Source organism: Anopheles merus, chromosome 3L (genome assembly GCF_017562075.2).
Source record: "Anopheles merus strain MAF chromosome 3L, AmerM5.1, whole genome shotgun sequence".
NCBI classification, from domain to species: Eukaryota; Metazoa; Arthropoda; class Insecta; order Diptera; family Culicidae; genus Anopheles; species Anopheles merus.
Genome location: NC_054085.1, coordinates 32,511,963 through 32,525,329, shown reverse-complemented (window position 1 = coordinate 32,525,329; position 13,367 = coordinate 32,511,963). Strand labels below are relative to the sequence as shown.

At 46.3% G+C, this 13,367-nt stretch overlaps 1 long non-coding RNA gene across 2 annotated transcripts in view; it reads left to right on the top strand.

The window, feature by feature from the left end:
• Positions 1–13,367, top strand: part of LOC121599029 — a 77,632-nt gene that overhangs the window by 39,149 nt on the left and 25,116 nt on the right. For both annotated transcript variants that reach the window (XR_006005630.1, XR_006005629.1), the window contains one exon: positions 2,888–3,104. This is a non-coding gene — a long non-coding RNA (uncharacterized LOC121599029). The remainder of the gene's footprint in view (positions 1–2,887; positions 3,105–13,367) is intronic.

Here is a 13,367-nt window from a genome sequence, read left to right as displayed (position 1 = left end):
CAGTGGTCGTACCGGACGATGTTCGGAGTTCGTCCTGCTGCACTGCGAGGTGCGATATTCCGCCCTTCCACCTCTGCTAGTTGACACCGGGTCCGCGTTCCGGTGTGAAATTAAATTTAATTGAGAAGCAATTAATTAAAGAGATCCACTGTGCTCTTGGGTGGTTGGAAAACGAACGAAACGATGATGACGATGAGTGAGAAAAGAAGTTGACTCCCTAACCGCGTGGTTGGTGGCTTATGTGGGGTGGCGTTCGGCAACACTTTCGGGAATGAAACAGTGCCCGAGAGTGTCCAGTGATGACGCTGACGCCTCTAGAGACGATGTGTTTTCCTTGTTGTTGTGCATTTCTTCCACGCCACAAAATACTGGAGTACTGCTTTTGTTGCTTCTTTAATGGTCAATGTACTCCACGCGACCACCGCGAGCAACCCCCGGGTCTTGGTGTGCTGTTAGCGAAGTTAATTTTCCTAGACCACCACCACCAATTACTCCGAAATTTTCACTTCAGCAGCTAACCAAAAACGAAACGAAACGAAAAAAAGGAGGAAAATAAAACCCACGGCACCGGTTAATGTTGAAAAGAAGGCACAATACGGACGGTGGCACCGTCCGCTTTCCGCTAACAATTCTCATTACGCTAATGTTGTTTACTGGCCCAAGCGGAAGGAATTACGTGATTATGTAGCAAAGCATAGAAAACAGCCGCAGTGAAACTATAGCCCGCCCGCCCTCCTTTGCTAGACGCCACACCGAGGGAGGTGAGCTGGAAAATCATGCTCTAAATTAGAAGGAACCGGCTAAGGAACCAAGTCCTGCCCCTCGCCAAGCGCATTGCTCCGGGGAGTGTGACCGAAGGGGGAAATAAAAATAGAAGAAAAAAACGTCATTATGACAAAAATGAAATAACCGTGATCGGTCTCGGGCTAGCAGGGTTTGTGTGTGTGTGTGTGTGTGTGTGTGTGTGTGTGTGTGTGTGTGTGTGTGTGTGTGTGTGTGTGTGCACAGACTATAATGTTCTGCGTGACTGACGCTCGGGGATGAAGAGAGAGAGAGATGGTGGATGAAAATAAAAGAATATCCTTGTTCGTCGGTCTGCTCTTCCTATGGCGTGTCAACCTCGACCGGGGAACGAAGAAGAGGTAGCGCAGTAGTCACCGTTAGGTTAGATGGAAAAGCGTGAAAAACTCGGCACGGTCGAGTGACGAGGCCAAATAAATATTACCAAATTATGAGGAAGGAAAGGAGTGAGTGAGCGCTAGTGGTAGATGAAGAAGGCACCGTCGTGGTCTCTGTAGCACACGGCACGCGGTCACGAAACCGAACGCGAACTGCTTGAAAGTGGAAAACAAAATGGCACACACACACATAACCGAAGCGAAAATGGTGAAATTTATTTTTTCAAACAAACAAAGTAGAATTCACTGGAGAAGGGGCAGGATTTAGGAAGGGGATTTGAGAATGTGAGTCTTTCGCACTGTCGTCGCAGTCTATTTTGGAGCTATTCGCGACGATGTGGCTTTAAAAAAACAACAACGAAAGTTTGCTTTAGTCCGGCACAGTCGGTGGCTATTCTCTGGAGCTATTCAAATTAGAGATTAGGTGGAAAAATAGAATATCCAGCTCTGTTTCAACAGTTCCTTCTTTTTTGTTGTTGTTGCAAGCTTAAAGGACAGCTTCGGAGCGGAAAGTGCAGCTAAAGAACGGGAAACCGTCGTCTGCATTGCAGGGTTGTGATTGCTTTTAATTTGCCACTGCGGCACACAACCGTGCGATAATGATAAGACGAGGCGAAGTGAGCGTTAAGCATAATTTGCTCGGCCTTTGCTTTGGTTCCTATCCCTGGGGGAAACGGGGGGGAACGGGGTTCGGCCATTTTCTTAATGCAATTTTCCTTCAATTAAACTTTTTTTTTCTCGTCTCGGGTTTGAACATGCCGAGAAGAATGTGTGTTCTCATTATCGGTACAATGTTAAATAAATACATTGGTGAATAGTGGCTTGAATTTTAAACAATTGTTTCATCGCGATGTATTATTGGAGCATGTAGCTTTTGTTACAAGCATTTCTTTTAATTATTTGACCTCCCTTTACATCTTTGTTGGCAGATTTTTGATTAGATGGATAACATTACAGTCGTTGGAGAGTATCTTTTATTATCTTTTTAGTGAAACGGAGTGGCTCCAATACTCTGTTTCACAATCATAACAAAGTATTTAAATTTACTGTCTAAGGAGTTCTTATTGCAATAAATTGTATTTTATGATATTTTTGAATAAAGCACATTAATTTTGTACTTTGGTAGCTCTTTTTAGCAACTATGAAAACAATAAAATTGAAGAAATATTGGATTTTTCCCAACCACTTCCTAAGGTCATAAAGGCAAAGACTTGTAGGACTAATTTCCATGTAACCTTTACTGAAGCATCCAAACGCTTCCAAGCAACCAAGTCCACGTCCACAGTAGTGCGGAGTGGCACTTCTGACCGATAGAGTCACACTGCCTTCTTACGGCCACTAGTTAATTACATGGCTCGTTGGCAACACTCGATAAACCATAACGTACAATTAAGTCGCCCATTGGCTCTGAAGGACCCCTCGACGCCTGTAGAGTGTAGCCTAATGCGGCACCGGTATATGCTTTGCTACATGTCTGCAACACAGCACGGTGTAATGCTGCACCATTACCAACTAAGGTTAACTTCATACCATCCTGGTCTGGTCAAGCACACTCCTTCTACGTGTATTACCTTCTTTACCACAAACAACAACTAGCAGTTGTTTTCGGAACTCTGTGCTTGTGCAAGAGCCCGTGCGTGCAAGTATTAAAATTTTCACCTCATTTCTCATCTCTCTCTTTCTTTTCATTGCCTTTTTTCTCCAAATAGGTACAGTTTGTGGTGGTGACCAAAAGTCAGCTGTAATTTCGGAGAATCAACATCGCCACTGCACCATGGTACAGGAACTGCACACAGTGCACTCTCTTCACCAGTTTACGTGCGTGGCTGTGGGCAATCACATCACTTGCTATTCTAAATTCAACAACCGAGCAGCGCGCGTCCTGGATTGCAGTTTGGGGCTGCAATTTTGCGGACCATGTCACGGGTACGTAATTGTCATCAACCTTTCCATACACCACTAACTAAAGGAAACAACAAAAAGGGGGAGTAAAAGAAGTGGTCTTTGTTCGTTCGTTTTTCATCACTGACGTCAGCCTGCCCATGTTTTGATAGGCTTAACAAGTTGGGCAGGGTTGAGCAGTTAATTGCTTCCGAAACAAGAGAGAGAGAGACTTTCCGCCTCGATGTTTTAGTCCCGGTGACCAAGTTGCGCGAATTCTGTGCGCCCCCCATGGAAGTTGGTCACCCCTATGATCCTGATTGGAATCAGTGCACCTCGATGTTACTTTTCGAAGTACCCTTCGATGCATCGCAAAAAAATCGCCATCCCCCGATCCATTGATATGTAAATCGAGCGACGAAGGGTTTAAAACGTTCCCGCGCTTAATCGGATACAAATGCAAATGCAGGCAGAATGGGCTGCAGGGCGGGCGGTACAGGATCGAAAGCTCAGCCAACCTCTAACGACCTGCAATTGACTGCGCAAAGCCCTGCCCCACAAACGCACACGCGCGAGAGACATTTTCCGATGAGATTAGCAGTTTTTGCATCATGCACACGCGCCGTGACGTGACATTTTTGCTGGCGTCGGGATACGTGCCGGGTGCACCCGCCCGCTGGACTTGGGGAATGGGAATAGGGCAAAACGTAACGTAATTCTGCTTTTCAGTGCAACGCCATCACCGTCTGCCATAGCATGCCCATCAACGCATGGCAACATTGAACGAGGGACGTTACTTGCTTGATGCAGTGATGGGACCCATATTCTACCACATCGTTACAACACGCCAACCGGAAAGCACGGGGAGGAGGGGGACGGAGGAGATATCCCGCATTGTGTGCACACTGGCTGGCTGGCTGGCTGGTGTAGTGGCGGGCCTGTTGTGGCATTTGGTGGTTAAAATGAGAAAATAACCTTACTCTTTGCTTCGTGCCCGGATACGATCCCGGCGTGTGGTTGTGCCGAGGCCGGGTGATGGCCACCTCATTGCAACCCCGAGAGTGGAATGGGGGTTTTTTTTTTGTCCTCTTTTTGTGTTTGTGAGCAGACCACCGACTGGTACCAACGGTGCCATAGCGTGTGCTAACGCTGTGAGTCGCTTTCTATATCCGGGAATAAAAGAAACGGGTGGCCTTGAGGTGAAGGGCATTGTAACGGTGAGGGGAAAGCAAGCAAACAGGGCGTAAGTTTACATTTACGTTGCAGCTACATCGTTCACATGGCTCGAGGAGAAAATAGGGATTTGGTGGCTTTAGTGTGTGTGTGTGTGTGTGGCTGCATACAGGACGTACAGGAGTGTATGGCTGCGATTCCCAAAACGGAGGTTTATCGGTTTCCGTCGTTGTAAAGCAAAGGAAACATTGCTGGTAAGGAATAAAGTACTCGCTGTATGCGTTCTTTCGCGGTTGTTCCTACCAAACTGAAACTACTCCAAAACCTCATAAAGAATGTGTGCAGTTTGTTGGCAGTGCTTCGGGAGGAATGTTAGTAAACAATACAAAACATCCTTCAGGAGCCGTAGGATCCGTGGAAGTTAGGCTCTAGTTCGGAAAATGTGTTTGTAGAAAGTAGTCTATTAGGATAACTTATCGATTAAATGATCTTATGGAGACTTTGTCATATTTCCATAAAATTAAATTCTTGCAATTCATGATGCATGAAAACTTCAAACCTTTTTTGAAAAGTATAATGGGTATAAAACTACAAATAATAACTTAAAAATTAAATCCTCTAATCTTCTTCTTTGGCACAACAACCGTTGTCGGTCAAGGCCTGCCTTGTACCCACTGGTGGAGTGAGCTTGGCTTTCAGTGACTTATTGTTACCATAGTAGGATAGTCAGTCCTACTTATGGGGGCACGGTCTTTTCGGGGCTTGAACCCATGACGGGCATGTTGTTAAGTCGTTCGAGTTGACGACTGTACCACCAGACCGCCAAATCCTCTAATAGATCAGATAAAAATAATTACTTCTCAAGTTTTCTTTCTTGTTCTTTGATGAGCTCTTTACTTGTAAATGCAATGTTGATCATGTTCTACCCTATTGGAGTCTCGCTTATCCAAGATTTATCATTATTTATTTACACAAGTACCACCATTAAATTCAGGTCATGCAATGTTTAGCTTCTAAGCTACCATTTTTTGAAATTTTGGACTTTAACAAGCCTACTTTTTTCGCTTGACTTAAAATCTGCGAAAAACTGCCAACAATTGTTGCATTAACGACAAGATCTGCTAACTTAGTGTCAAGTAGCAGCGACGAGATCTCATCAATAACAAGCTTCTAGGTTATATTTCCAATCATGAAAACCCCTTTATCCCATTGCACAACCAATAATTACATTGAGCACTACAATTTTAGCTCACGATTCCCGTTTAACAAAAAATTGTTTTAAGGTTACCTTCTTGCTCACTAAGAGCTACTGGTACCGTTTGCTGCTGCTTGTGATACTAAAAATGAACCTCTGCCGCACAAAGCACAACCCGTTTTCATTGCTAAGCTGAGCGGTGCACTGTGCTCTTCGCCGCTTCTTTGCACCTTTTCCATTACCTTTTCCACACAAACGCACACACTACTACCTCCCGAGTGCAATAATGAAATATTGTTGTAACAGAATGATCTTCTCCGCCGGACCCGGGCGACTCCGTCCCAGCACGGGACGGAAGTCACCAGCATGATGCCCATCGTTTTGTGGCGGAATGCAGCAAGCATAATGTAAGCTGCATTGTTTCGCCCTTTGTGCGCCGCCGCTTTTGTGCAGTGAGGGGGGGGGGGGAGCGCGGGGCAAAAAGGACGAAGAAAGCGAACATAGCAACATTCATGCGAGCACACACACACTCATCTGCTCTTGTTGTTCTGCCGTGCCGGGGTGTACCGCAGTGTGGTTGCAGTGCGCTGCAAAGAGACCGGATCCGTGTTTGGGGTTGGTGTTACGTACCAGGCATCTTGCGTGTGTTGCATCATGCATTGTTTTTCTCTTTTTCTTCTTCCTCCTCTTCTTGGTAGCTTTCTAGCTGCCGCGCTGGCCTGGACCTAAGGCCGACATTCCAGAAGTCAATTAAGCCACCCACCTCGGTGCCACTTCCGGCAAAGGCCTACTCTAGTATTCATACAAAATGACACCGCAACACACAACCCGGCCATTTGTCCGGCTGCGTTATTGTGTTAGATGTGACTCCCGTACAGTTGGTTTAATGTGGAGTGCGGAGCTGCATAAGGCAAAAAAAAAAAAAACGAGTGTGGCAAGTGGATGGAAAAACCACTGCACAGCTGCAGCGTACGCCGGGCTCATATGTATTTATTGTGGCTGGCTGGCTGACTGGCTGGCTGACTGGCTGGCGAACACGTATGAAAGTTTATCCCTTGATGCAATATTCCAAAGCAATCAAAATCACCATATGCCAATCGGTATGGCGTTTCTCAAGTCGGAATGTGTCTGTGTGTGTGTTTGTGTGCTATGCTTTGTGCCAGATAGTTTTGATTGCATTGCATCGAGTCAAGGAAAAGGTTCGCCTTATATTCATCGTCACCTCTCCAATCACTATCCGATGGCATTCAATGCGAATGGTGGAATGTCTTTTTTTCCTGTTCGTTTTCATCCGTACAAAAATCTCAGTTATTTTCAAACATGCAAAAAATCATAAATCTACCAGCAGCACTGAATCTGTTGATGGCATAAAAAGCAGTCGTGGCGTGGGAAAAACTGAAAAAAGCTCCTGCTCATCATAATGCTTCGAACGGCTTCGATTAAGTGGTATCGCAGAGAGAGAGAGAGACAGAGAGAGAGAGAGAGAGAGAGAGAGAGAGGGAGAGAGAGAGAGAGAGCTTGTGAGCGAAACCCAGCGGCGATCTCTGGTGCTCCCAATCGAGATCGACGGCATCTACCAGCACCAGCACCAGCAGCAGAAGATGATAACACCGAGATCCGTGCGTATGCCGTATACCGCTCGGAAGTTGTTTATTGTTCCCCGGGCAGGGAAGCAATTGACTGGGTGTTACGGGTATCGATTTACGGTTATCGAGAGAAGGGAAAAACTAACAAAACAGAGATGGCGGTCCTGTGATGCCGAACGCGCGATAACATCACAACTACTGCCCCAGAGTGTATCTGCAATGCATCACTGGCAAAAACAACAATACCGAGGGGAGGAAAATTGCACACTTTTCATGTTTCTTCATTTTGGTATGTCCAGTGTGGTGAGGTGTGGGGGTTCAAAAAAAAAAATAATACATGCAAATTTGACACCACACGAACGCGACGCGCGAAGCAACAACGAATCGAGCGTTTTTTTTCTTCTGTGCCAGCAACTTGAGATGGAGGAAAAAATAGCCACAATATTAGATTATCATCACGATAGATCGCGTTGTGCCCCACGCGGAGAGAGGCATACCATCCAGCTGAAGACGATTTTAGTGCATTTTTTGTGCTGTTGTTGAAAAATCATATTGACTAGATCCTTTCGGGCCCGTAACCCGGACATCCGCTGTTCCGTTTTATGCCCCCCCAGCGACGCGACGAGGCAGCTTTTATCTGAAATTAAAATCACATTCATTGGCGGTAGCTGCGGGTGTGTGTGTGTGTGGGGTTCCGATATAAATCTCTAATATTCACGACCGCCGGCAGGTTTTTGCAGGCTTTTTTTCTCGCTCTACTTTTCTGCCTGTTTGCATTTGGCGGCGGTCGATGATGGGCAGGAATAACGATCAGGAGCAAAGTGACGGTGGCAGATTTTCTTTTCACTTTTTTTCCAATCCCCTGTGAAAGGGTTACCCCTACGGCACAAAGCACAAAACCGGAGGAACTTCACATTACAACGCGCCCCAAAAAGCAACACATCATCTTGGCAGGGTGCGTCTTGTGCGCGTGTCCTTGTGCTTTGCATGCGACACAATGGGGGTGAAAAATGGGCTTTTCCGACGAGAGCTGAAGAAGGACGATGTGAAATCTTCTTCGTGATTCATATGTTTGTGCTCCGCGCATGATGTCCCTCTTTTGGTCAACAACGCAGGACGGCCCAGCTCCGGTTGCGGGAGAAGTTGTTTTGAGCCTTGTAAAACGAAAATCCTTTTACGTTTTTCACAAGAAATGAAACGAATTGTGGATAAAAAGCAGGAGTTCGTGTTCCCTTTTTCTAAGGTTTCAAAAATTAATCTCATCCCTGCACACTGCCACACACTAAATTGAGTACAGTGGTCGTGATAAAGGTGTGTGTTTGATGCTATTGCTCATTGTGTATTTCCCTCTCAAGAAGGAAGCGCTAATGGGAGCCCCCTCTTACAAAAAACAGGGTGCAAAACACCGGATGTTGGAGAATTACAGGATTACCGGGCATTTTACTCGTGTAATCCCGCTCGCCGTTCTTGGTTCCTGGTCTGTTTCTGTTTTTTTTTCTCTCATTTTGCTCCTAGTTAACGTGACGCCTCGTCACGCCTTTCCCATGGGATGCTCCCCATCTTCGTTCGCTCCTCATTAACGGCAGATTCTCTGACTGTTTGCTCCCAAGCTTGCTGTAATGTATAGAGAAGCAAAAAAAAAGAGACCGCTCGGCTCAGGTACGGGAACTGGAGCTCCGGGCACCACCAACTTCCTGGCATGTGCGTGAGCTTAGCGAGGATTTAGTGTTGGTGTGTCGTGTTAACACAACACTTTCACCTAATGCCACTTCTTGCACGAGCTCGTGTACGTGTGCACACAAACAGACACACAAACACACACACAAACTTGCTCACCACAGATAATGTCGAGATGTGTGGGTTTTTTGTAGCGGTTTTAATAACAAAAATTGGAAGGATTTCCTTGAAACGTCTCTCATTGCCTACATTCGGGCGTTAAGAACGCTAGAGAAAGATATCCTTTTTTTTGGCGTTTTTTCCCTCCCCGAATGGCTTACACTTACGTGTAGCGCATACTAATGTCTTCGTGCGCCATTCCCAAAGGTGTTTGTAGGTGTGTGTGTGTGTACGTGGTGAAACAATTTTAACAACGACAGCACCACCCCATCTGCATTCAACTCAAACCCCGGACGGGGCACATGCGTCTTCTACTGCCTTGTAGGACTTTTATTTTTGTTCGTCCTAAAGTTTGGGTTTAATTTTTCATAAGCGCCCACACCCTTTTTCCCCCGCCACTACGGTGTGACACTCCCAGTGGGCTAATTTCGTTTCATGTGACTCGTTTTTTTCTGCTAGTCTCATTATTATTTCTACAAACGCTGACTGCGTGCGGCAGAAAGTTGACAGCAATTCCCCGTGCTGCCGTCCACCGGTGTGTGTGCTTGTGCTTTCGCTCTTTAGAACGGTAATTATGTCACATTCACAGTGGAATGAATGTGTTGTTAATAATTGTATTAAACCTAGTTAACAGTCCGCAATGGTGCGCGTTGCATACTCTCCAGGCGCACACAGAAAGTTCCACCGGTAGATAAGGCCCTCCGTGTGGATGGGGCACGGGAAGCGTTCGGGAAGCTTGTAAAATAAATTGCTAAATACTATCGGGCAGATAGCAAACGATCTGCCGCATCCCAGGCCCAAAGCCGCCCATGTGTGTGTGTGTGTGTGTGTGACCCGGTGTGTGCGAAGGCAGTCTCAAATGCTGCATCGGTAATGATATTATCGTTCCAACGCTCGGCAATCCCCATTTATTACCGATCACTCGGCATCTATTCATTGGTTGGTATAATTCAATTTGGCATATTACTGCTGCTGCTGCTGATGCTGCATCGACCGTTGCGAGTTTAGTGGAGACGAACAGTGGAACGAAATTGCGGAAGCAGGAAGGCGGCACACATATATTATTGGCTCCACACATCAACCCACCATGTGTGTGTGTTTGTCTGCGTTTGCCATTTTGTAAATTTCGTAATTCAAGCCGACAGCAAAATTACTATGCGCTTCAGCGTTTCCGCGTGCTTCTCCCAATGCTTGTGCGCTGCATATGCCCTCCGCATGTGCGTTCGTAAAATATGGACCCGCATGAGCGGTGGGAACTGTGAGTTGAACCGAATATGTCTGCGACACCATACCATACGATGGATTGTATAGTCGAAAAAAAAAAAAAACATTCCGCATTTTCCGATTGATTGCTTGTCACTTGTTTTGTCTGCCTCTGTACGGCGTGTCAGTCAACGGCACAAAATGGGATTGATTTGAAGCTTTCGGGGCCGGCAGCTTTTCGGGCTGATTAAACTGATTGCTGCAGCAGGAAACCGTGGCGGAGATTTTACGAACCACGATTATACACTACTGTGACGATGGAGAGGGAGAAAAAAGAGGCGAGATTAAATCGTAAGCAGCAACTTAGCCCAAATGCCTCTAATCCACGTATATCCGCCAGCAAGACGCCGCGTTGCGTTCGCTGAGAAAGAGAGAGATAGAGAGTGCGTGACAGAGCAGCGAGCCCGCAAAAGGCAAACGATGGTCACGCAAATGAGAAGAGCAGCTTGTGTTCGTGGCGAAGAAGGACCACACGATAAGCACAAAGGGAATTAATTTCCCATTCGGTACGCAAATCCCGACCGCGTAGCCAATTTTGCTTAGCGTTTGCCTACATTCAGGCGCCTCCGTGGTGCCAGCCCGAACGGACGAGTGCGCACGGGATTGAGCCGTTCCATCGGTTCAGCAGTTGCCAGCACTGCTGCTGATGATGCTTACTGATGCGCCAGTACCAGCGCCTTCCAACACCTTGGCCGCAACCACAAACGCCAACGGAAATGCCATATCAATTACCATTATCATTTGCTATTGGTAAATCCCTGCCCGCAAGATTGTGCTCTCCCTCGATCTTCTCGCTCGCCCGAGGTGTGGTGCTCGATCTGTTTAACCTTTCATCCCTGAGTGGGTGCAAACTAGGCGAGGGTGACGCAAAAGGATGAATGAAGTTTCTTTGCTGATGGGTGGGTCGAATTTTCAATTTGCCCCCACCTACCGTTCGTCCAGCATCATCGCACTACGCAGTACCTTCCTTCCAGCTGTGTGCTCGATTAGATGGATCCTTTTGCCGTTGTCCCGCGTGCCCTCGGCCCTTGTTCTTCATCGCAAGCAGCAGCCCCGGCCGACGGCGTGGGCGATTGTGTGTGCGGGTGACGATGAATATTCATAAACGGAAATCGGACCGGAAGAGTAAACATGCGCTTGCAGGAAAAGCTTCCCGGCAGTTGTGCGGTAGTTGTGAAAGTGCCGGCGGGACTGTTCTTGCGTCTGGTGTAATAATGTTGGGCTTACTGGGAAATGTTGCGCCGGTGAATGAAGTTTTGTGGTAAGTTTCTAGCAACAACAGCAACATGATGGGAACGCTAGCTTGTGCTTATTATTTTTTACTACTGACCCGTTCCAGCTTTCTAATCTTCGACCCAGTCAGTCGATACATTGTGTCCAAAAGCAAAAACTAGGATGCGGGATAGGACAGGAAACCTTTCAGTAAGGGATTAGAATATGTCCTCAACGATAGCTTTTCCTGTTGTAACAGTGACTTTTGCGCTTGTACGGGAAATGTGGAAAAGGGGGTGGTAAACCACAACCACAGCACAGGGAAAGAAATCGTTGCTTTGATGCAACCTTAGCCCACCGTTGTCTGTGTCGTTGGTGTGGTTGATGTTTTAATTATGAACAAGGTATCGTTTCCAACCGACTGAGCAACAGAATACTTGGAGCTAGATTTTAATATCGTGCAGAAGGTGAAATACCACTTACAAAATCTGGAATTTGTTTATACTTTCATTGATTTTTTACTTTATAAATATGCGGTACTTTGAGGTGAATTTAATACTGTCAAAAACACTTCAGTACACTTCCTTTATTTTAATGTGCTCTCTAAGCGCCTGAAGGTATGCAAATTGCACATCAAGCGAGCGTTATTTAAAGCTTCAAAGTTCTGAGTTCATTCGTAACGCCATATTGTAACCGTTTTGTTTGAAAAATGAAATCTTTGTAACGCTGTAACCATCCCATAAATGGACGGATTTGTTTGAGAGCTTCAATTAGCCTCTATCTCATTTTACTCCCTCATCCCTTAATGACATCCAGCAAAGCCAACGCGAGCACGACGAAGGAGGGTAACAGCAGCAAAAAACTTCCTCACTGTGCACCCCGCACAAGGTTGTACACGGTGTCGTGTGATCGTTGATAGTTAATGGTGCTTAATGGTGATGATGTTAACGATGTCGAGACCCCCGCTGCAATGGCTTTATCTGGGGCTAGCTTACTACTACATATACTGCCATTTACACTGCTGATGCTGCTGCTGCTGGTATGCGTTGCTGGTGACCGACGGGTAATATGTGATCGGTAGCCCACGCTGGCAGACCCCAACGGGGTTTGGCGCGAGGGCTGCGTTAACAACGTCGATACGATTAACAAGGATTACGTGAGCGATCCCCCTTCGGACGTATTTCCGATTTGCCTGCTTGGCTGCGATGACGCAACGGCAATGGTGTGAAACGGACACCGTGCACGTGGGTGTGTGTGTGTGCGGTCGTACACACTCTCAAAAAAAGGGTAAAACTTTTCCATTTGTCAGCTTTCGAGCTACATACCGGTGTGTGCTGATGCCGGAAACAGACGGAATGGATCCTGGTGATTGGCTTTTCGGGTTGTGCCACTTCCCCCCCCCCCCTCCTCTTTTAGCACCCTTTAGGAATTTCGTTAAAGCAAGTTCTTCTGCTCTTTTGGAGGAACGAAACACGTTCACGTACACGTACACAGTGTCTGCCGGTTCGAGGAGGAAAATGGCACCAAAGTTATCTTTTCCACAAACTTTGCTCATTCGATTTCTAGCGAATGTTGTAACTGTGATTCGGTTTTTCCGTTTCTTTTTGTATTTATTTCTTTTTTTTCGTATGTGCAGTAGGAATTGGAAAAACCTGAATGTACAGAACGATGCACTCATGTTAGTATTACGCGCGCTCGTGTGTGTGGTATGATGAGATGAATGTCCTGTTTGGAATCTACAGTTTGGGAAGTTATCGAGTTGTCGTAAATTGCTTGGAGTGTTGAATCCCTCAGCAATGTGCCCCCTACGTCCTATCCTCAAAAGTTCCTGTCTTACGATCCTGTTTTTTTTTTTTTGGTATCATTGGTTTGATTTCCCAGTTTTTGCAAGACTTTTATTTAGATTGGAGTGTGTTACATCGGTGATAAGGATTTATTCCAGTCAGTTCTCCTCATCGCTTTCCAAAGAATTCCTGCCTGTCAGTCGGCTTGATCCGATCCCATCGCCATGTGGTCGCTATTGCTTTGAAACTGCTCCCGAGA